At 36.2% G+C, this 22822-nt stretch overlaps 1 protein-coding gene across 2 annotated transcripts in view; it reads left to right on the plus strand.

Annotated features, from left to right (window-relative positions):
• CDH11 (cadherin 11) overlaps positions 1 to 22822 on the plus strand; it is a 226727-nt gene that overhangs the window by 184705 nt on the left and 19200 nt on the right. For both annotated transcript variants that reach the window (XM_068411535.1, XM_068411534.1), the window contains one exon: positions 2569 to 2699. The gene's annotated coding sequence lies outside the window, so the exon portion shown is untranslated. The remainder of the gene's footprint in view (positions 1 to 2568; positions 2700 to 22822) is intronic.

A 22822-nucleotide genomic window follows, 5' to 3' on the forward strand; every position in this document is an offset into this window, starting at 1 on the left:
TGTGAAATAATTACCATAGTGACAATGGGTTTGGGGTTTTTTTTCCCCTCTAACTAGCAACATTTCAAAATTGTTCAAGTTGTCACTTTGTATAAACAGACTCTGAAGCCACGGCTTATTTTACCAAAAAAAAAAAAAAAAATCTTGTTAGGGGGTCTGATTTAAAGTGCCACTGTGTCAAATCTGTTTGGAGCATTGGAACGGTTTAATGGATGTTTTTTTTGAGTTTTCTTGTAATTATAATTGGGCTTTGAAATAGCCTTCTGGAAATACAGAAGTTGTTTTTCTTTTGTCTTTTCTTTCTTTTGTAAAGGTTGTAGAGTTAGTAGAACCTGCAACAGATTCAACTGCAGCGGAAAATAAAAACACAATATGCAGTAAAAGTAATATCTGATACCGATGTATCAATTAATCAGCTAAACTAATTCTTGTGCTATAGCAATGATGGAAATAATTCAGCGGTCTTAAATCATGTTTTTAATGAAAATTGATATCTGGAGGAGTTTCCTTCCTTAATGTTAATATGAAGATTTATTTGCTTCAAATAATGATTAGTGCTGCAAAAAGTATTGCTTTGTAACCTCTGATGTCTTTAAATGCAGTGTAACTGGAAAATGGAGCCTTTACTTGACAGTTAAATTATGATGTATGTGGGGACTTCACTGTCTAGTGGTCAGATATATGTACAGAAAAAAGCTTAATAGTGTAGCAGGTCAGGCTGAGGACTCATGGTATCTATTATTAACTATTTGCTGCTTTTAAAAGCAAAAGCAGATCTTGAAAAAAATAGACCATAGGAATATGTAAGAGGATATTTTGAGAAATACTTATCTAAGCAAGTTCAAGTATCTTGGGCAAAAAGGAATTTTTGAGCTGCAGAGTCATCTGTAAAGATGTCATCTGTAAAGATATTGAACAAATTATCAAAATGAGGTTTATTCAGTTTTAGTCTGACTTTTCATTCATTCATATGAATTGTGAATTAGTTCAAAAGGGTTCTCTGTGAAAAAAAAGTTTATTTGCTTGCAAAATGATCATATTTTAAAATGCCATATGTATTTCATAGCAAATGGCATAAATATGTTGCATGTGTAGAGTACTTTTATAAACCAAGTGCTTTATATATCAGTGGCTCGGTCGTCACACAAAACATACCTTACTTCATAGAGCTTACCTTAGCAAAGTTCACTTTCTAGGAATGTGTTTTTTATTGAAAGTGTATCGCAAATTTTTAAAACAGTGGGTCAACATATCTGCAGTCACAACTGGCAGTAGAAGCCACATGATTTTATTTCTTCTTTTGAAGGAATAAGTGTGAAATATGTTTGTGTAATATTGCAATATTAAATATGTAATACTCAGTCAATGCCTATTCATTTATCCTCAACACTTTTGTTAGAAACTTTGAAATTTGGCCCATGCTGCTGAACTATTTTTTGCCAGTAAAACTTGATTGCTTTAACGGGGATGAAAAGTGGGTATAAAATGGAGGATTGATATAGATGAGACAGCTTTAACAGTTAAATACTGCAGAAAATTACCGATTTGGATGTATCAACACAAATTGCAGAGGCTATTTTGCAATAATTCCTCCTAGAAATTCTCAATTAATAAATTTGAAAGTACTGGGTAATCTAGCCTGATTTCCTTGGCTAGAATGAATCCTAGTCCTAGGATTCATTTAGTACCCACTTCAGAGTCTATCAAGATATCAAATGAGCATCAGAAATACAGTGTCTACGTCAGTACAGAACAATAGATCACACTGAGTATTTCTTTTGCATTCAGTCATATTAACTAAAGTTTTTACTTGTGTGGGAACATGTCAGAAACACACAGGATGATGAGGGGCTGCTCTGTGAAACTGTGAGCATTCTTAACTTACTAATATAAATCCAAGAAAAGACTTACCTCACCTCATAAGAAATGATTCAGCTGGTTGCTTTTTGTTTCTGCACCCCTTATACAGACTGTCTCAACTCACTATCCCATTTATGAAAGAATTTTAACCATCAAAACGGCTTCTTACAGCCAGAGGCAGCTCTTACTCATTTTCTCCCTTTGAATGTCTTATCCTAGATATCTTTTCCCTACTGTAGGGGTAGTTCTACTTACTAAAATAATCTACTCCCTTCTCCATCATAATGGTAAAAATACTAATTTTCTAATATGCCCTTAGACCACTTAGAAATGTTCAAAGCACATCTTGTTGGCTAATGGTATCTGCAGCTGTTATTTTTTTCCCTACAATGTGTCTTGTATTGGATAATGTTCCCAGAACAGATTTTTCCATAGAACTCTGTTTTTTCAGGAGATAATGAAAAAGATGTGAAGGAATTTTGATATGGCCTCCAGCATTTTAGTTATGGGAACATTCTTGCAATAGTAAGTCTGTTAAGGTAAAAGCTATTTATTAATTTTCTCCTTGGAATTATAAGTATTATTTAGTGTCTAGTCTTTAAACTCTCTTCAGGCTACTGTGATAGTTTATAGGCTAGGCTTTAGTTTTCTTTTATTATAGTACCAAAATTGCATTGAATTTCAAATGAACTTTTTCATTCTTTGCAGCCAGAGCTGAAGTACTGGATAAGTGGCAGCAGAAAACTTACATCTGCGTTGTCATCATAGTCTCATTAAGTGGTGTTTCAAATGCGTGGAATATGCTACATAAATTGACAACAAATTTCCAGTGGGTGAAGGTAAGTAGTACATCCAAACATATGATCTTCTGAGTGATGTAGATATGCATAGCTAGTCTCTTGTTTCTATAGTGTCTGCAATATTTGTACAATATAGGGAACATTTCTTTGATGACTAATCCCTCGTTTGATGTGTGCTGTCAGCCTGTTTTTTCATGCATCATAGATTTTATCCATTGGTCTTGATTGTCACTCAGGAGAGCTGATGCTGTAGGACACTGACCATCCTTCTGTGTCTGTAAAAGCACAGTTTGATAAGGTGCATTTTTTGGATCACACTTGTTTAATTTCTTGTTTAAAACATCATTGAACCGGTTGAAAACTCACAGCAATGTAGCACTGAAGAATAGAAATGTAAGAAATTTTCTAATTTTTAGGCTTCCAATTTGATTTTATCAATCGAAAGATTCATACTTGTCTTTCTAGGCCTATATGAGTGATAAATTCTGAATTTGGTTTATTTCTCTGATATTTTGTGCAATTCCACTAAGCTTAATATAACTGCTCAGACTTGGGTTAGAAAAAGAATTTAGTGGTGACATGTAGGCTTCAGAGAAGGCGACTGTGGAAAGTGTGGAAATAGAGCAGTACAGAAAACCCTAGACCTAAAAATAGTTGTATCTGCCTCTCTGATGCCTTTAATTTTTCACATCCTCTGTGACTTTCAGTTGTGATATTACGGAAACCAGTGATTCCACAGAGGTGAGAATTGTCCACTTACAGGAGTATGCACGCTTTTTTAAAATTAACACAGAAACAGATTAAATGTAATAGATAATAAATATGTAAATACTATCATTTTTACATAATCAAAGGCACTATCCCATCTGAATTGTCTAGGATAAAGAGTACAAAGCCAGGATATTAAAGCTCTTTGTCTAGCTGACTCATTCACAGTTTTTACATTCAATACACTCAAGTCCTGCTTGACAGATGCTTCATTTCTGTGGAAATGTCCTTGAATGATGATAATCTTATTTCTGGCAGCCAAATGGGCCGTATACTTAAACATCCTTGTGAGCAGCTATGTAGGATATGTGTTTATGGTATCCACTGATTCGTTAAGGTAGACTGCAGCAATTAGTATCAGGCTGAAACAGAGTGTATTTGACAGTGATACCAAGAGCATTCAATTTAATTTAGGTGGGAAATGTGTAAGCTACTTTGCTTCTTAGGAAGAGCTGTAGCTCAGTATGTGAGATTCTTATCCTGTAATTTACTAAACACAAGGGCCAAATTTTGCAAACAATACTCAGTTCTTGTTCAGATACAGCTTTTCAACAGAATGAAGTTAGAGTGTTTGGTTTGAAGACTTCCTGACTAGGTTTCAAATTCATGTATGGGTATCAAGAAGACACAGAAAAAGTGTCTTAAATTAGTTATGTGTTCAGTTTCTCTGAGTCTCCCCACCATGCAAAGTGATGTGGATTTTCTCACCACTGTTTCAGTTCGCCTCTTCTGGCATTTTCTTGTATCTCACTTCAAGGTTTAGTTCAGGCCTCTTTCTGCTCTTCTTGTTCTTGACTTCAGAGCTATACTTCCAAGTAGATTTAATTTTTACAAATTAAAGAACTGTGAGGAATAACCTTAAAGGAAAACTTGAAGGCCCATCACTCTCACTAGTATATGAGATAAGTGCATTTAACAAACTGGGTCCCTTCTCGAGTTTTTTTCATGTCTTATCTGAGAAACTGTTGTGTCTGTTTTCATAGACTTTTTTACATTTCAGAGTTCAAGCAAATAATTTCTGAAAGAAAACTTCCTGCAGTGTGACTGTGGGATGCTCCTGCTGGTTGGAGTGTGAAGTGCCTTCCTGCAAAAGAGGAGGAATAAGCGCTGCTTTTGTTGATTATCATGTAAACCTGGGCATCCATATGCTTCTTAAATTATCTTCTCTTCTTTTGAAGGATCTTTCTTTCTTAAATTGTTTCCAGCTGTGCCTGTTTAGGAATGCAAATTTCCTGTTATAGTGTCTAGATAATCAAACAGTTGAGAAGGTAAATATTCATGTTTAACTGTTGTTAATGGAACAAAGAACAACAGGGCAGACACAAAAGCACTACTGAACTCATTCGGAGCTGTAAGGTAGGCTTCGCTGCTCAGTCACACTGGAAGATGGCCAGTAGCTTCATTAAGTGGGAATATCCTGGCTAGAGATTTCCTTCCTACACTGCTTGGATTTTCTATACTGAAGTTCTAGAGGGAATGAGAGTAGGCACAACAGATAAATTTCTTCTCAATTATATTACTCTGAAAAGCATTATATATGAATAAAGGGTCCGTGGAACCCCCCAAAAAGAATATTGCCGTATTTTAAAATCCCTCTCATATCTCTCCTGAGAAACTTAGGCTTGCTTACTGTATATATAAATCAGTGTTGTATACTTCGCCTCTTTCATATATAACATCCTTTTTATTATTTGTTTTTAATTCTCACATAGTAAGCCTAGACTATAATGGGAAAAACTTGGTGCTCCTGACACACAAAGTAGATCTTGGAAGGAAATTGCTGTATAGTTTTGTTTCTGCACAAATGCCATGTGGAAGAGGATTAATATTCAGTTACTTAGAATCACCCTGTCTTATTACAGTGCTAGCATGTTTAATGAGGCCTACATATCTGAACAGAAAGTGTTACATCTCCAGTTGCCTGCTTTAACCTGTATTACACGTCTCACTTCACTTCTATACAAGTAGTTATTTGTATAGGTCTTAAGACCTGAATTTTTTTGAATTCTCAACTTCAACCCACAGAACTACAACAGAGAACAAACACCTAGTATATCTGCAGGATTAGTTTATTGCATATATTTCTGGTGGATATGAGGTAGTCTAAATGAATAGACTCATATATGAAGGCAAAAGCTTTGATTTTAGTAGGATGATGCTCCAAAGTATATAGAATCCGTAGGTTCTTCTTAAAGTAAGGCCTGAGAGTGAAATGTTAAGAAGAGCAATCTGCTTGTGTCAGTCTTATTTCACATAGTCTGTGTAGCAAGATGGAGTCTGAATTTGTTACCTCTGCTTTGTTGGTGCTCTTCAAGACTTGCTTGAGATAAAACACCTTTGGATATATTGTTAGAATAATTATAAGACATAGATCCTGGTCAAACGGATAACCAAGAAGGATGATTATTTCGTTATAAATTACAGGCTTCGAAAAGACACCAAATGGGGAAATATGTACACACTGTCCTATCTCTTATAGTCTCAATACCTTGTAATATAGACAGTCTAGATTTTCCTAGCTGCTTTTTAATAGCAAATTATTTCTGTGAAGTACTGTTGCCTTGAAAGAATATTGACTTTGTTGAAATGTGTAGTTTGTTGTTGGAAACAACTAAATTGTACCTGAACTGAAATTCTGGTCTCAGTGGCAAAAAAGTTTGTTTCAGCTCAAATGCTGAAACAACTGAGTCATCAGACACTCATCTCTGCATTTTCCCAGTCTCCTGGGAAATCCCAGCCCTGTTTGGGCTGCAGTGTGCTCTGCCTTGTGGGCTGGAGCATCCTGGCTGGGCTGTCACAGGAAACTCCTGAGGTTCCCCCCCAAGGTGTGAGATTTACCTAAGCAAAAGAGAGACTGCACTGCACAGACTGCAGAGACTGCACATAAGAGGAGAAAGGGGCATTAAAAGATTGGTACATTGACTAAAAAACTCACCAAAAATACAATCGCTTGTGAGTCAAAATAGCTTCAAGTATTTTGCGTTTAGTTGTGAAATATGTGTTCTGATAAAATTTATTTCTGAAAAATTTCTGGTTATTTTAAAGGTGAGAAGTGTGAACCAAAAGCTAAATTGAAGTTTTTCAGAAACAATTTTGATGTGAATTTATTGAGAAAACTGATGACAGCTTTAACTATAAGCGCTCTCTATAGTTGCTCTCTTTGGGCTTTAATAATAATAATAATAATAATGATAATAGCATATATTAAAACATACACCATTGTGCCTCCAAGAACAAACACCCACATCCAGGGCTAAAAAAAACAAACATAAGAGAAAACTAAATTGTGTGTCTTGCACATATATGTTATATATAAAAAGGTTATTGTGTACTCAGCCATTTGAGGTTTCATATGCAACAAAAACTGTCTTGAATTCTACTCAGAAGCTAGTTTGCTGTCTCAAACACGGACTTATTCTGTATGCTATGAAATAAAACAAAATTCAGTGTATTTAATCCTTTTGAGGTATTTAACCAAACCAATTACTGCATTGTTAGTCACAGTTGAAGAAAAACTTCTTAAAAATGGCTTCAGTATCTTTCAGGAATACTTGCTAATATAACCATGCAAACGTATGCAATCTATGTGGCTTTACTAATCTCTATAAACACTAATAAAGTCACACAAGATGTGATGGGTAAAATCTAGTGTAATGCAAAGGATTTTCCCACTTTATTCCTGACAACCTGCATTTGCAACCATTCAGTTACTTTATTTTAAAATGGCTTTTCAATTACATTCTACTGCTGTAGGGGAAAGCCTTTTGACAAAGGCATGACATAAACCATTTATATTGCAGCTCCATCATAGTTCCCTTAGCTAAACTAGACTGGACAGTTCATTAAAAAGAAAAATTAATAGTACAAGGTTGCAGGGAAACAATAACAGATTATGACTGGCCTGTGGCAGCCCACTGAATTCATGTAGTGGAATAAATATTATTCCCTTGTCTCATAAATGAAGGTTTGTTCCAAGGTTTTAGGCAAAGTCTATACTTCTGTTTCTTTACAGGAAAAAGCTATACAGTTTCTTGACTATAAAAGCAATAAGTTGTAATTCCTGCAGAAGATTAATATGTTCTCTGTTGGGATGGAAAGCACATATTTAATAAACTTTGAATGCATAATAACAAGCATAATATAAAAGAGAAGAGAAGAGAACATACTAAATGGCTACATCAAAGCAAAAAAAATAACTTTCTCAGAGCTGGGCAGAGTCATGGAGGGACAAAGTGAGGGTGGAGCCAGGACTCAATCCCATCTTTTCTTATCTAAGGTAGTAACTGTTCTAGACCAGTCTAAAATTGCTATACTTCAGTGTGCCAAAACCGAAGTATTAGTGATTCAATGGCATTTCTTTTAGGTCCATTGCTGCTATCTGTGTAACATCATATGTGATTTCTGTCTAGCTTAAGGTTTTTCTTAAAGGTGTAACCAAGTCCTATTGGCCTCTGTCTAGATGTTACTGTGTATTTTCCTAATTTCCTCAGGGTTTCATGGTTCAAATTTTCTGTAGAATTCTGGTATGCGTGGCAAGTACAGAGACTTATACTTTAATGTTGAAACCTGGGGTTTATTATAGCAATGCTATAAATTCCTGTCTCAGAAGATATTTCAAAGAATATGGGCTCTGCAATGCATTAACCATTTCTTTTGGCTGGTAGCCACAGCCTGCTAATGAATTCAATGGGATAATGGGAGAGGCCAGAAGAGGGGAAGTCTGAGCCAATATAATGTTTGGAATCAAATACAGGACTGACCCTCCAGGGTATTCTCTGGTTCTGTTTATGAACATGATATTCTTTTAAAAACAACAGCTTAAAATACTGAAAAGTCATTGTTCTGTGATCTGATCACAGAATCATAGAATGGTTTCGGTTGGAAGGGACCTTGAAGATCATCTAGTTCCAACCCTCCTGCCATGGGCAGGGACACCTTCCACTAGACCAGGGTGCTCAATGCCCCCTGTACTTTTACAGGTTTATACCTGCTTTTACAAGAGAACCTGGGTACTTGGCCTCCCATTCTCCCTTCTCTCCCCCCAAAATAGACAAACAGATTATGTAACCTCAAAAGTCTGGTCACTCGGAGGGGCCTCCTGGCTATGTTGCTTAGTTTTGTGCTATAAGCTATGTTTTGTGAACTGAGGCTGCGCTGAAGCAAAAATAACCAACCAGCCAAAAGACTGCCCCTCGACCTCCTCAGCTGTTTTCATACTTTCACTGCAGGCAACATGTATGAGTTGCAGCATGTTGGAGAGAAGAATATTTCTCTTAATTTTTAAAGGGAAGGTGTTTGCACAAACATTTAACACTCACTAATGAGCTGTTCATTTCAAGATTGGGTACTAACTGAAAACTCCACTGCTATGTTCTTCTGTTTACATGTCCAAAGGTACTGCTTCCATCTTCTCTCCCTCTCTGCCCTGCATAAGACACAGGGGAGAACAGCCCCATCACAGGGAACAGTTTTTCAGTGAGTCACAATAACTGACTCCAGGGAAAGCTCAGCAAAGACTGTGTTGTGCTGTTTCACAGTAAAGCTAGTGACCCAGTGATTGCTGCTACTTTACTACTTGCAGGATAAACAGAATAATACAATAGTTGTGTATTCAAGAAACCTCACATCAAATGGAATGACCTTTTTTCTCCTTGTAGATCTGAAGTGATCCGATTTGCTTAAAAAGTGCTTTCATTTAAAAAAATATAAAGATCAATTAAATGTTTCAGTGAGAAAACTTCCCAGCAAAGAATAGAATGGTAATGGCTTTTTTAACAACTGTCAAAACCAACTTTCCTAAGCAGAGGTTGGTGCTCTGTTGGCACAGTCATTATCCAGGTTACTTCTGCTCCCCACGTGCTGTTACCTCCTTTCAGGACAGACTCCGTTTCCTTTAACATGAGCTCACACGTGGTTGACAACATTGTCTTTTGTTTGACTGAACTACTTTGCCTGTGAGCAGTTACCAGTGTGTTGCATCCAGGTTTCAGGCTAGATTGCTTGAAGTCTCCATCAGTTTGTTATGCTACAGCATGTGGAGCTCATTTAGGCCAAAGAAACAAAACTTACATGTAAAGCCAAGAATGTACTGTTAACCTAAAGTCTAACCAAAGAGCTCTTATACAAGTTATGTACAGTTAAAAGTGATACACACAAGCTTTCTAGTATCTACCCTTTCTCTGGTGTCACTCTTGCCATCAGCTGCGTCTCAGGCAGGTGTCTTCAGGCGGGGATGGGGATGGAGGGCCCTTGCATCCCAGAGCAATACAATGATGGTTCCTCCTTCCTCCTCATTCTAGAATCCACCTGGAGTAATTTTTATGTTTGCTAACATACTCCACATCTCCAGACCTTGCACTTTCTTCAATGGTCTGTAGTTCCACATTACATCCAGTTTTACTGTGAATGGTGTGTTTTACGAATATTGAATATTGTCCTTTATTCTCTGTGTTATCTCTAAAACTGGTTTTGTGCAGCTTCCAAGGTTGCATTCATTCAATGGCCAGTAGCTGACCCCTGGTGACCAGTTTACTGCTTTGAGACCTCCACTATCATCTTCTACCTGGACTTTCAAATCTCCTCATATCATCCCATGCCTGCCTCTATGCTGCATTTTATTCAGGGATCATAGAGAGTTTGTTCTACATGGAATAGTGAATTGTTATTGTTATCTGTTCATTACAAATATATACATAAACCAACTGTATTACAACACACAGTCATCCAAAGCTAAGCAAAAAGCCAAAACAAATTAGGCAGTAGTCACCTGGTCCTTAGATAACCTGTTACAGCCAAATAAATTAACCAAAACCAAGCCCCAGGCAGGCCAAAACAAGTCCTGATGAAGCCAAACAAGTCCTAGTGGGTCTTGAAGCTGTGTGCTGTCAGCTTCACACACAGCCTTTGGCATGTTCCAAGCAACGGTAACACCGTTTTACTGGCTTACAAAGCTCTGAAATTTTAACAAGTTCATGTTACACACGGAAAATCATTTTTTGCACTATTTAATTAAACCCCATTATTAAATAAGCATTTAGTAAACATTTGTATTAGCAATCTTATTCTTACATAATCATTCGTGTCACGTATTATAGTTGGGGTTAGTTATAGCTATGTTTACAAATAGCATAGCATAATGTTAGTGCCTGCATATGACCTTCATAATGAGTTCTTCCTGCTTATAATATATATTTATCATTCTTTGAGTCTGATTCTAAGTTCACTTACTGAAGCTTAAGCCAGAAGGGGTCCACAAAATTTATGCAAAGAGTTTAAAAAAAAAAAAACATGTTAAGTTTTTTGAGGCAATGTTTACCCTGACAGCCATTACATTTGAACAAGAAATATGTCTGTCTGTTCAGAAAGATGTTCCCAGTTCTTGGATGAATCCCCAGATCCAGTTTCTGCAGCTGGTGCCTGTCTGGTGGTTTGTTCTCTCTGACCACTGGATTTCCAGGAAGCTATTTTTGATTGTAGGTGAAGTACAAATGGTACCAAGTAATTTCTTTTCCTTTTGCTCACTCTTGTGTGGTTTTTAGTTGAAAACACTATCTTTTTGGTTTTTGAAGTGTCAAGAAAATATGGGGTTAGCATTGTAGAACAGCACTATATCACTATCCTTAGATGTGATATTGTGAAGATACTATAAAGAAATTCAAATACCAGCACATATGGGTTAGTCTTATGCAAGCTTATATTATTTACCAAAGAGATTTAAAGGAAAAAGAAGGATGGGAGCGTTCAGCATTATACACAAAGGAAAACATATCCACTGAAGTTTTGCATAGGATTTTAAATTAAAAACTCCAGATTCTTTGTAATGTGAACAAAACCAGCAAGCATCAGCATTTCATTTGAATTCTGTGAAGTCTGATACCAGACTAGACCAGAGGACAAGGTAGAGGGCTATGTCAGCTTGTTCTGATGGTTAAATCAGTGGATGCTACTGGTTGCTTAGCAGGTATATGCCAAATTTCCACAAATAATGGGGGATCGTTAGCAACATTTAAAAGAAGTAATCTGAGAAAAAACATTAACAAAACTCATGGTACACTCAACACACTGCAACTAACAATTTTAGCCTGACATGTAAGGAAGAGGAAAAGTACAGATGAAACATAAAGTTGCATATTTGGAAATTATTTGGAACTGTAAAAGCCTCGTTTCTTTCTATCAAATATGATAAAATTCGCAGGGATGAGAGGTATTTGATCTGATGAGTTGTCAAACACAGAACCTTCTTAATAGAGCTATAGTAACCTGGTCTCCAAAGGCTTATGCTCTTGCAAACATGGTATATTTGTGCTCGCATGGAGAATGCCATTTTATACAATACACTTGCTCGTTAGTCTTGGGCTTTCACCTTCATCTTGTCCACCAGCTACTTGCTTCTAACATGGTAATTTGGACTTCTAGTTCACACTAGCTGTCTCAGGCTTAACACATATGGTCTTTAAAAGCTTTCTATTGACACAGCTTCCATTTTCTTTCTCCATGCACTCCCAGGACTGTCAGCAGTCATTTTAGTTTGTTTCTTATTTCAACTGTCAATTCGACATTTCCTTTGCAAAAACTAAAAAGGTTGAAAGTTGCTAAGTATTCCATCCTTCTTCCAATAAATGCAACAAGTACCAGTGTATTTGGAAAGATTATGTTTGGTGACAGATTCTCTCATCTCTCTTTACCCTAATAGTTCCTTTTCCAGAAAAACCATTACTCCAAGAGCAGTTTGTTTAATTACCATTATGGGAGACTTCAAAGGAAATTGGTTGGATTGAAATAGTGATATCACCCTGGCAACTTTTTGAAAAGAACATTTTGGTAGAAAATATGCTGAATGTAAAGGTATATTTAATGTGAAAAAAAAAGTGCCTAATCCTATTCTTTTGACTGAAGATTTCAGTCTTTCTTTTTTTGTTGTTATTGGCTTCTATTTTTCTTCTATGACTATAAATTCTTTTCCCTGTACTTACCTCATATTAGAGTCATTCCATCCAAAAATTATACTGTTCTTAATTCAGCAGTTCTACCAAGTGTCAGGTTGCTTTCCTCATTCTTTTTCACAAGCTCATTTTTAAGGAACGCTTCGCTGGGCTTCATTAGGGAGAAAACTATCTGTTACTGATATGGAAGCTAAAGCTTTACCTGACTGGACACGTGTTCATTCACACTCAACTACTTTTATACTGTCCCATTGGTTAAAAAAGACATTGGTAATCTAAGATGCAGAACTCTAAGACTGGTGACCTAAGATGCAGATATATGCCACAAGTCCTGATTAAGTCCTCTTACGGTCAAGACTTGCCCTTGACATCAGAGAAATGGTGGCAAAAGGTAGAATATTTATATCTCCAAAGCATATAATGCACTTCTAGAATATATCTAATTATAGCTGATTCATAGCTTCATCTATGAATAACACTAATCTAATTAAACAAATGCCCATTTATGACAATTTCCCATGACCAACTTTCTGTGGAACATCAGTTTCTGAAGCTAGGGCTTTTATGCAAGACCAGCTATACGTTATAGGTATTTAAATTTTGCCTCTTCTGCATGATATCATGGCACCAAACATCGTTCCAACTGTAGCAAGGCACTGCCTTAAAACTATTGTCGTTAATGGTTTCTAGCAGAATAGAAGTGTTTTGTCACAATCATCTGTAATTACAGGTCAGAAATAGTGCCAATCCATAATCTCTGGGATGTATTAATATTTCATGTGATCAGTTAGAAATATGTAATGAACAGGTTTAACTCAAAATGAATTATGTTCATGCAAAATATACTGCATCATTTGCCCTTTTTTGCAAATGTATCATTTGCGTGAAAAAGAAATTTTAATTGCAACCTGACAAGTCTGTCTTTTTTTGTGCTATTTGTATGCTTAGCATCTAATTGCATCACCTTAGCACCTCTTGTTGCATTTTTGGTTTTGTATCATAATATTGGGAATTATGTCTTAGTCCTTATAGCTTTGGAACACTGAAAATACAGATAGCATCTTTGATTTGTGCTCAGAGCAGGTCAGCCTGCACAGGAAGCCAAAGGGAAGGTTGTATCTAATGAAGGTGGTGTTTTCTTTGTGTTTGTTTGTGTGTTTGTTTTTTAAGTTAAATGGAAGTATTCTGTGGTGACTACTTACAACAAGACATCTCAGAAGATACTTATGCAAATGTTGTTTGAATTATAATCTCGTGGCTTCATGGTTTGTAAATAGTAATTTAAATTTGTGGGTTTGGTCCTTTCAGCTGTAGCCTCCCGTTAGGTACTTAAACAGCGATGGTCTCCTTTATTAGAGCTATTGATGCTGTATTAGGAATGTGTTTGAATATTCTGATGTTATTATCTAAAGCTATTGAGCCAAAATAGGTCTCTTCACAGACAATCTCTGCCTATGAAAAAATTAATTATTGATTCAGTTTTTCATTGAAAAAATCTCAAAGTGGCTTTTATGATCCTTATGGAAGAAATTTGCACTAAACTAGAACACTTAAGCAAACTGTCAAAAAGAACCTTACATGTGCATGTCTGAAGGATCTGAACTCTTCCCTCTGCAGCTTCAAGCAAGCTGAGAAAAGGAGAAGGCTCTTTGATTAGAAATTTAGCTCTCACCTTTCTTTCTCTAGCAAATGTATTTGAAAAAGACAGAGACTCTTAGTAATTCACTAACTTGTCAAGTTTTATAAAGATAAGTGTTAGAGAGAATCTAATTATGTGAACCTCTCTAGATGAGAGTCACAATGGTTGCAAGACTTAAACAAACTGCTGTCAGGGTGGATTGCATGTGCTTCCAAAGTGGCAATCTTTTATCCGAAACTTTCCTACCTGAGGGAGACCAAATTGAAGGGGACCGCGGGATCGAGTAGGCTAGTAGAATTATATTCAAAGTGGTAAAATGTTTTGTAGAGGGAAACATTGGTCATATAAAGACCACACAAGATGCTATAATAGTTTGGCATTTCAGCAGCACTGCTGAAGCTGCCTCTAGAAATGAAGCTGTAAGTACAATACCACAGATTCAGTTTAGATTTCTGATTGCGTTGAGGCTGTCAGCCCTTCAGCAAGAGATTATAGATCAGAACAGAAATGGATTGCTTGTTGGAATTCCTTCTGGTTTGGTCTGGTAGCTGAACAGGCCTGCCTGTAGTCATTAGTTTTTAATAGGTTTTCAGTTATCACTCTTTCATCTTGACTTTCTGTTTCATTTTTGGCACAAACCAAAAAAGAGCATCAGTCACAGTACAAGTGTTATTTAGCCATTCTTAAGTATAAATTCTTAGAGGAAAAAAAATATTCAGGGTTGGCTTAGCATGTAAGTACAGCATTAGTAGTTGGAAGTAAGTTGACTTTAGTTGTCATTTGTTTCCTCCTCAGGGTGTCATTTATAGCCACTTACATAATAGTAAACTGTATTGAAACTAGCATGGACATAGGCTGCAGCTATATTGACCTTCGAGTATACAGGAAATTATGAGAATTGCAGTTTGTCCAAGATACACAAGAACACAATTACTGTTTAAAATAAACTCTACCAAGAGCTTAGTCATTACTTCAAATGACTCTATCAATCACCATGTTCTTTAATAAGACTACCTTTCTTATGCTAGTTGTTTTCCTGTAGAGTTTATGCTTAAAAACAGACAGCCTCTGTCACATTTATCTTAAGTGGATCTCCCCAGGGCAGCAAGTAAATGTAAAACTCTGTTTACAGCCATTTTTCATTTCCCAAGTCTTTTAATATCACTCTCTCAGGCTTATTTCTATGTCGTTCACTTCATAACGTACTAAGTTGTCTTCCTTCTTTCTACTGCTTTGTATGAGGTACAGCAAGTGGCAATTTCACTCTTCTTGAATGAGTATATATTAAATCAAAGCCTGGTGAAAATACTTTCCTTTCATGATGATTTCAGAGGTGGATACTGAAGGATATGTCACATCATATTAGTCGGGAGGTTATTTTTCTTCCTCTTTCCTGCAAAATGACTTCTATTTTTGAAGAGCCGTCATTTTATGGTTTTGTCTATGGTTTCCTAATACTGAGTCTCAAAGCTGCTACAGGAAAATATGGCTACATTTCAAAGACTATTCTTTGGAGCAGCTGGGGATTACTGGCTTTAAACATCTCAGTAATCCAATACAGTGCTATAAAACATAATTTAAAAATGCAAAGGATTAAGACTTCCTTGCATAGGATTCTACAGAACTTGGAATAGGATTCTACAAAACTTACTTAGCATTTTTAAGGTAACTTCTACTGCTAAAGATGAAAATCACCAGTTCTGTAAAGATTTTATTTATGTATTTAGTACATACAAATCTTGCCGTGACCTAGAATCCCTCTGTAGTAGGGTACCCCTAGAACCTTGGCTGTTTGCACACCATATATAAAATTATGTATATACTTAGCTCTGCAGAACTGCAGCCTCAGATTATAATCCTTTAGAATTGCATCGTGCTCCCATGCAAACCAGCAGAATATGAATTGGGGGAGTGTGAGATTCTTGTTATTCAGTGGAATAGCTAAGAGAATTTTTTTCCCAAGTATCTTTAAATATGAAAAATTTCCTTTTCTGGACTAAATACTTTTGTCTCGTAACACTAATTACGTTTTGTGAGTGACACAAAAGGCTTTATATCAATTTGCATTCAGATGAAGGTTATTTGCTGTTCGCTCCAGTGAGACCTGAAATATGCTTCAACAAGAAGAGAGATTCAGTGTTTCAGAAGGGCTCACAGGGAGTTAGTCGCTGGCGGTCTGTTTTAGAATTACACATTGGGAAATATGAGATTTACCAGTTACATATACAGCATGAAAATCTTTTCCTGTATCAGAGATCAGAGCTCTTGTCATTTAAACAAAATGTTTTACATTAGACTACTGCATATTGGCCTTTAATGCTTGATTTCCAGTAGATAAGTATATATATGACTAGTCTCATGGTGTTAGTCACATTCATAAAATCAATTTGCTGGGTATGGAGTCCCTTAGTTTTTAATTTTCTTACTTTGTATGTGATGAGTAAGGGTCGTGGTCCTGGCACTTAGAGAGGGGACTCTGCTGTTGTATGAATAGAGCTCTATGGCCCTGTGCTGCCCTGCGAGAAGGGGTTCATTTGAGGAAGCAAAAATCCATCTCCTAATGGGCTGATTTCTTGACTGGAAAGACATGCATAAAGCCCTTAACTTCTGGGGTGCACCTGAAAGTTAAAAAAGCTGATATTGTCTCATCCTCCAGTTTAGCTCATTCCATTTAAAGTAGACCTTGCAAATGATGACACACCAGTGTTGCACCTTTCTCAATTCTGCATATCGTATAAGTAGCTCCGTCAAGGAAAAATCAGCCATACTCTAGTTCTAGTGGAAAAATGCAATAATCCTAATTCTAGTCTTGTCCAGATTTAGGGTATCTAGAATCTCACAGAAAGTTTGGCTTTTTTGGGGACTAAAGGATTTTTTTTTAAGAACTGGCTTTGCTCTGTGTGTCATGCAAACTAGATATGCTGTATAGCAGATCTTGATATGTTGCATAACATTATTTCATCTAAATAAAATGAGATGCATTCTTTTCCATAAGTGTGTTGTACAGTGAGTCTAAGCTAAAAACTATTCAAAGATTGATCTGATAATGCAAAACACTTTAAAATCAAAGAGTAATTGAGAGAATTAAGTTAAATGTAGAAGGTACTGATTCTCAGTATTTTATCTTGTTTCATAAACAAAAGGGCCCATGCTATTTGTTTACCTTTATGTACCATTTTCTTGAAATGAATCAAGGAAGAGAACAAAGTTTTGTTAAAAAGGAAAAAATTAAATTAAAACCAAATGTTAGGTTATCAAGATATGTGAAACTTACTCGTTAGGACTGAATAGCTTTCTGCAGCAAGAACTAGTATCCTTCATATTAATTTATGTAAATTTCTTGAAAATACTTAGGCATCAGGTATTTGAATACAGCAGTCTACAAGAGGATAAAAATACATGCCAGACTGAATTCCTGCATTCACCCTGCATTCACACTGCTATACATACATTCACCAATGCTCATGAGTAATGAAGTAGTTGTGCACAGAACTATTCCGCATCCCTCAATTCATCTGTTTTATTAAAAACTTCCGAAGTACTTAAATTCGTGATATGCCCTAAAGATTAACCGGTATGGGCTCAATGGGACTCGACTGATTATTTGATCTGGAAATCTTTTTCTTACCTTCTTTCCATATGAACTGCTCATTTTTCATGACCCTGATTACAATATTCAAGGAAGAAAGTCTCTTAGCTAACCATTTAAGTTAAACCATGGAGTATGAGCCCTGAGGCGGCTCAGGACAGCCCTATCCCAAAAGCAGAAAAATGCCTAGGTTCTTGTTAGCTTTGCTATGCCTGATTACACGGAGGAGAGGCCCCCGCAGAGCTGGGTGAGTTGCCTGGCCACAGCTGGTCCCTCCCTGCCTCCATGGGTGGTGGAGGGCTCAGCCAGCTCAGCCCGCCACTCCTTCCTTATGCCCAAAACTCAGGCACTCTAAACTCCAGAACTAATATGATCCAATATTTATTCTGTCATTAAAAAACTATTCATTTCCTTGTCTGATGATAAAATTATTGTAAAATAAATCATCTTTTCAGCTAATTCTAATTACAGCTAAAATCTCACTTGGACTGGGAGTTTGCTATATTTACTTTGTACTTTTGCAAAACATTTCAGAACATAATCATCCATTATTATATTGCTACACTGTGCTCTTGACTACTTTCTGCCAAGTGTATTCTTGAAAACAATTGCTATTTTAGTGTATCATCCAGAAGTTACGGCCTAGACAAATCAGAAAAATTGTTTAGTCTATTATAATTTGGCATATGGTCATTTAATAGCACACAGGAAGTCAGCATGAATGTTTGGGATTATTTTTGCTATAAATATAATGAAAGAAATTTAACATCGGCTAGACTTCACTTCCGCAACTGGTCTTGTCATTAAAATAATCTTTGCTGGCTCTTTATTTTTGTCTGTTAGTCACCTATAAACAGTCATTCAAATTTGTGTGCAATTTTGCATAGCAGACTGACTTTAGAGTAGGGATAACTCCGTAACACCACCTCTCTACTGGGCTGTGCTGCATTTTGCGGTCTCTTGGTGCAAGGGTGCGCAAGATGCACTGTGGAGCAGTCAAGACCCTGGCTCTACTCCATGCCGTAGTCTGTGGACATGGTTCTATCATTTTTCAGGTTTATGATAGATGTGTTCGTAATTAGTTGAATAGCACATTTCCATTAGGAATATTGATGGATTTTATTTTCTAACAGTGGAAGAACTGACTTTTCTTATGTTAAAATTGAAGCTTACTAGCTTTGCATTTCCAGAACTAAGTAGCAACTACAAGTACAAAACATAGACATATTATCTGTGTAGCTAGAAGTGCCCTGAAGACATGTTCTCACAATTATTTAGGGAGATCTTCTATTTCCATGCAAATATTTTGTGTATGCACCTCACAGTGTATGTTGTTTTTCAGAGTGTGGACTAGATACTGTTTTAACATTTCTCAGTCCTGAACCGCAACTGATGAACTTACGTGGGCAGCATTTGGGAATCTCATTGCGTTCATGTGCCTCTCTGAGGTGATTTGATCTTGTGTGGTGGCTGGTTAACTCTTGTTTTCTCTTTATCCCTGATAGAGCTATTATTCAGTACCAAAATTGTCAACATTTGTATGCAGTTAAAATATGTTAATGGAAGTCTTCCTTTTGAGAAAAAGTCCCTTTTAGTTCAAACCTGGCATCCACTATGTTTAAGGAAGTGGGAAGCAGAGTTTTTTACAGATTTCTTAGGAAAACACAGGATTTCAAATTATATGTTGTGCAATTCTAAACAACAATGGAAAAAAATCAGGATGTTGCAGCTGGTCAGTTGCTCACTGAGGTTTGCTTTGCTGTAGTTGAGGAGTACAATCTATGTGCAGAAATAACAATAACGTTGAGGATATCTCTAAGACTGTGATTTTTTTTAAAAAGACTAGAAACATTCACAGCAAGTGATTCTGATAGTTCACTGTCTGTGTAGTGTTGTGCAGTGTTTGAATGAAAGCGCTGCACACAGAGAATTTGCAGACACTCACCAGAGCAGCAGTCCAGTCAGCTGTGGCGTTTGCCATCCTCAGATTTGTATTCCATGCTTACAGGATTATGAGGTATTTTTCCACAAGAGAAAAGAAATTGCTTTATAAATTCTTTAGCTGCTTTTCCATATTTTCTGCTTGAAGAAGTAGGAAACTGTAGGCTTACAGCAGCTGAGTTAACATTAAAACATGTGAAAGGTTTAAAGTAGATTGTTTTGAAAAAAAAAAAAGAGGAAAAAAATACTTCTTTCTTGTTAATAATGCTGCTTCGTTTTTTAATGAAGTTTATTTTAGCTTTGAGAGCATCGTGTGTACCTTGCATTTTAAGAAGAAAGTAGTTTATAAAAAGCCAAACTGTAGCTCTTTTGAATTTAAGTAATTTCATAGACTTCAGTGGAACTCTGTTTATTTATTCTATTAGCTTTTCTTATGCCAATAGGAGTCAGAGGGCTTATCACTGTGACAGCCGGTATGTAACTGAACAGAGAGTGTGAACTTCAGGAAGGGAGAAAGTGAGAGGGGCACGAGGAGGCTGGAGAGACCTTGTTGTCTACAACTCTAACTTTAATTGCAGCCTATCTAGCAGTAGGTCACTTAATAAAGACCCAACTTGGTATTACTAGCATGGAGTCCTTTCACATTATAACTCAAAACAGAAGCAATTACCATAAACAGCCTTAGTGATTTTTTTTGAGCCCAAGTAGTGGATGAGAGATAATGGTTTTCTTTATCTTGAAGATATGTAGCCTTATTTCTTCCTCTCTATCCTCTATATGCAGAGGATAAAACAAAAGGTAGCAAACAATTTTTGCCTTAAATTCTTATTAGTAAATTAAGCATGGATGTGTGACTAATATTTTGTTTCCAGCACTTCACACTTGAATAGCTGATCATAAGCAGCGTATGTATCAGCTTGGCTCTTCCATTATTGTTAAGTATCTTTATAAAGTATTTACTGATTTACATAACAGTTTTGAGAAGTTTGGGAATAATGTTCATATTTGTCTACTTATTTTCATTGTTGAAATCATTATGTGATTTAATGAAGAATAATTATCAGTGAGTTTAATTTTCAAACACATCCAAAATCTATTAATGTAAGCAGTTTACTTGAATTTTTTTTTCACAGCAGGTTTAAAAATGCACAGCTGTCTAGGCATACCTTCCTATTTCATTTCAGTTTGGAGCATGAAGGCCCCATTTAACAGTCCCAGGGCCCAAGTACCTCTAACTGCTGCACATGAGTAACATGCTATAGATCCCTATAGCAAGTGTATTTGAGCAGCATAATTAGCTATATTTGGCATGACATTGAAGACTATTTGGCTCAAAGGACACTCTATAGCAAACTACATCTGAAACAGCAGTATCATTGATTAACTGGATGCAGTTATGTAGCAGACTGAACTGGCCTGAATTTGTAGAATTTGGTTACATCAATAAATTTCTGTAGACAAAGCAGCCAAAAGAGGTAACCTCAGAGCCTGATTGCTGTGGGCTTAAATTTACACCTGCCACAAGGAGGTAAAACCAGAGGTGTTTACTAAACAGGACAGAAGAACTCATTTTACGTCTGTGGGATGAGTGGAGAATTTGATGGCTTGTATTTAAAAAGACTTACTATGGTTTAATAAAGTTTAATGATAGGGAAGCTTGGTAAGTAAATACTGCATACTCTAGGGGCTTCAATTTTATTTTTTCTATGTGAAACTGAGGGGGGGGAAGTGTCCTTTCCTTTTAGAATTAACTATTATCATAGACAGCCACTATAATAAGTTGTGTTGAAAGGCTTTGCATATTTAATCCACTTCCAAAGTTTTCAGGCCTTTAAGTCCTCCCTTATTTTCACACATCAACAAAATGGAGATATGAAATAAGCTCTAAAACCACAGACCTAATGCTCCACATACACATATTGTATCAAAATAAAAGCGTTTTTCTGACCAAATTAATAGAGATTGTTTTCTTTTTCAAGTCTTCCATGCTGGTATGGGTCATCTGTAATGTGACATCATATAACAATAGTAAAAAATTAAATTAATAGACCAAATGTTGTACTTAATCTGACTCTCCTAAGCATATTTATTATGTTGGCATCTATATGTGTGACTTTCATTTAATTCATTACACTGGAGCCATTGTGGCATTGTAGTTGAGATTGTTTCAGTTTTCAATAAAATAAAAATTAAAAAATAGCTTTTTTTAAGAAATAAAAACAAATATTTAATTCCTTATTTATGAATCACTTATTTATAAACCCTTGTCTGTCAGTGTTGGGTGTCTGTTTTCATGTAACTGTGCAAAGGGACAAGGATGGGAGGACATGATTGTTCAGGATTTGAGAAAAACATCCCAAGATGAGTGAACTTGGTACTACTGAGATGTTTATCTGTTGCTGGAGTTATAGCATGTGATGTAGGTTCAAGCTCTTCCCTATATTCACATTTTGTCTGCTACAAATACTATGTGTAAGATCTCCTTATTTCTCATTAAAAAATCATTCTTTTTTAAAGAAGATGGTAGCATATATTTATACATATGCCTGTATGAATATAACATTGCATGTTTTTGGTATCTTGCAGAAGAGTAAAGTGAATTACATTGAAAGCTGAAACAAACATCACAGAGGCTTTGTAAAAATTGACTGTTCTGTAAAGATTGAAGGAGAATATATTGGAAACCTCAGGGATAAGTCAAATTGGCCTTTATGATGGATTGTTAGCTGCTGAAGGTATAGGCCTTAGTTCAGATTTCACTGTATTACGCAATGTCTTCTTCAAATATTAATTCAGACCTAGTGTTTTAAGAATTATTAGAAAGTAGGAAATCAATACAATTCTGATAACTTAAATCACAGGGAAAGTAGGAATAAATAGCCAAATCAATTGTTATATTATCAAAAGTATCTGAATATGTTTTTATTGGTTTATGGTATTTATCATCACCAGCACAAAGACAGCAGAATTGGCAATCAATGCTGCTTCTCTGCTTCGATGACTAGATCCTCAGGGGGAGGTAGAAGGGCTACTTCAAGGGTCTAAATCGAAAATGTAGGTCCTTGGAGTTCTGTCAGCCACTGCTCCTGCCTAGAAAAACATGGGTAGTTATTTTCAGCAGGAAAATCTGTTGGTCATGAAAAGGCCTTTTTCCAGGCATGTGTAGAAACATTCCATTCTTGATAAGCCAGTATCTTGGTATCTATCTTATAGCTAAACCTATGGCTTAACAGCTTATATCTAAGGCTTATAGCTAAGCTCCAAAGAGGACTTAGGTATAAAT

Source organism: Nyctibius grandis, chromosome 12 (assembly GCF_013368605.1).
Source record: "Nyctibius grandis isolate bNycGra1 chromosome 12, bNycGra1.pri, whole genome shotgun sequence".
Lineage (NCBI taxonomy): Eukaryota > Metazoa > Chordata > Aves > Nyctibiiformes > Nyctibiidae > Nyctibius > Nyctibius grandis.